Raw genomic sequence first — 2,614 nt, 5'->3', positions numbered from 1 at the left:
ATATATGAAGTAAGGTATGAAATTATCGAGTCAAAGTGGTCAATGTTTTTTCACTTTGCAATCAAATTCACAGAAGTTATTTATTCCTGATCACTATAAGCTGTTTCTATACTATATGTATCGATTGCCAAATGATTCCTTCAAATATCTCGATGCTTTAAATTTGACTGTGATTTCGGACCTGACATGAGTATAGAAATGCCGCGAGTGGAAATACTGGAACATTTCGGCAAGAAAAAAACGTAGATAAAGCGAATATGTACGAAATAGACATAATAAAGGATTTATTTTGTACATATTAAGAAGCAATATTTTATTCACTATATTGTCTTTTAATCTATTTCTTTTTTTTACTAATTATTTCGCCAGTCTTTGAGAATACTCTTTCGGAAGGAACAGATGTTGTCATAACACAAAGATACTCCTTCGCAAGCTTTGATAGTGTTACGTCCCAAGTGGTATGAATTACGATCTTAAGAGGATAGGACGCAGTTTCGAACCTACCTGCATACACCGGCTATGGTTCGGGAAATTGAGGCTCGTTTAAATAACTTTGTACCCTTATTTTGAAAACAACAAAATTATTGATTTATTCAAAGTGTGGTTCTGAATCAGAGATTACAAATTTGATTTTACAAATATGGTTTATATAGCGCATATACTGGAGTGCTTACAAATAGTTTGATTATAATAATAATAATAATAATATTAATATTACCGTGATCACGGGTTCGGATTCGGTTACAATGTACTCCGACTGCTGACACTGGTCTTTGAAACGGTTTGTCGCGAAACAACTGAACGAACTATTTTAACTTCAAAAGAGACTACTGGACTATTGACTATGACTGAATAACTGATTGTTCACGATTGTCTGACTGACTGACTGACTATTTATAACTGAATTTTAGGAGTTGGTCCCCCTTTTTATAAGATGCACAATCCTTTGTTTTTCAAAGATGCTGGCACAGGAGTCTCTACCTTGCATCTTTTTATCTTCTTGATGTCTCCTGACTAGTCAGCTGTACGCCGACAGGATCTTTTTACCATGAAGTCGGCGTCTTTCCTTATAATTTGGCATATTTGGACACCTTTCCTGTTTGTTCTCAGCGTGTAAACTGAGAACTTCATCTGCGTGTCTTGCAGGAAGAAAAGTTGGAGTCGTTTCTCGTGCTACCTTACTGCGTAGAATTTTTAACATATATCTTAATCCTATTTTTACTTCTCCTCGTGCGACATAATCGGATGTCCATAATAATTCATAATAATTCTTCATCTGAGGGTTTATTCGTTGGCGGTCGAACCACCGGACGTTCACTGCCTCTGTCTGCTGGGACTGTGATTGACTGCAATTCTGTTCCCCGCGGGGAAAAAAAAAACAGTAATAATCTATCTATCTATTATAACGTATCTATCTATTATAATCTATCTATCCATCTATCTGTGCATTGTGCGGCCACTTCTTACTTACAGTAACGAGCAAAACTGAGTCTACACTATTTCAAGCAACATAACTTTCTAAAAATTAGATCAAATGACTTGAATGTTATTGAGAAGTTAGAAGGATTAGTTTATTAGACGAGGTGTAAAAAATTTTTGAAAAAAATTTGAATTGGTCGGAATCGCAAAAGAAATAGTAAAAGTTGATTTTTTCAGGCTCTTTTATCTGAGCCTGTATTGAAAATTTAAAGAATGTATTTGATTCGTTCGAATAAATTATGTCCATGCTGAAAATTTCACCGGTATTGACTTATTCGTTTACGAGTTATAAACGATTAAAAATTGCGATTTTAAGCCGAAAATCGTGAAAAATGGCAATTTTTCCACTTTTTCTCTAAAGGGTGTGTGCCTGGATCACGCGAGTACTCAACAGCACAGAACGCTTCACGATTTTGCGTGTTATCCTTGCGCAGGGACCATGCTAATCTTCTCTGTATCGTTCCAAATTTAGTATATGTGCTGTCGAAGCAATTACATGTCAGACACAACCTCCATAATTTCCAACCAGGGCGTTTGATATGTCCCACCGGATATCTGGTGCAGCGAACGGACGATTATCGTCTGTGAGTTATGCACGATCTAACCACGAAATTATACTAAAGGCATAGAACATGTCAAGACACAACACAATCGTCCTACATATTTCATCGTCCATTACACAAGTATATATCATCGGAATTAAATCATATTTGGTTTAGTTTTAATCAGAAACATGTTGGTAAATATGTTGGTAAAAGTTTCATAAAAAAAAATAATGACAAATAAAGAAGTTTTGTAACTGGATTCGATTAGTCTTCTGGTCTCACACCGATATAGCCGACAATGTGTGCCACACTTCTCGGCGACGACGGCTCTTGACCTTTGCTGTTTTCGCCGTTTTCACGTCAGTAGCGTTTTCAAGTTATAGGTTTCTTATGACTTGAAGAGGGTACGACGGTTTCCAGCGTTCCCTGTGTAGTTCAAATGGGACGCTCGGCGAGAACCTCCGATTTCGTATCTTGTCAGTAAAAACGGCGGACTGACAAACAACGAGATTTCACTGTAATAGGCAGTCCTTATAGTAATAGTTATATAGTATTTGTATGGAGTTTTCTATTTTTTAAATATTTACCTC

General features: G+C 36.3%; 1 non-coding gene across 1 annotated transcript; it reads right to left on the bottom strand.

Moving 5' to 3' along the window:
• Nucleotides 1-1,868: 1,868 nt before the first annotated feature.
• LOC143365151 (U6 spliceosomal RNA) lies at nucleotides 1,869-1,971 on the bottom strand. Its single transcript, XR_013084501.1, has one exon. It is a non-coding gene; the product is annotated as a U6 spliceosomal RNA (small nuclear RNA).
• Nucleotides 1,972-2,614: the final 643 nt, after the last annotated feature.

This window comes from Halictus rubicundus, unplaced genomic scaffold (assembly GCF_050948215.1).
Source record: "Halictus rubicundus isolate RS-2024b unplaced genomic scaffold, iyHalRubi1_principal scaffold1437, whole genome shotgun sequence".
NCBI classification, from domain to species: Eukaryota; Metazoa; Arthropoda; class Insecta; order Hymenoptera; family Halictidae; genus Halictus; species Halictus rubicundus.
Note: the sequence above shows the minus strand (reverse complement) of the source record. Positions and strands in the feature narration are given on the sequence as shown.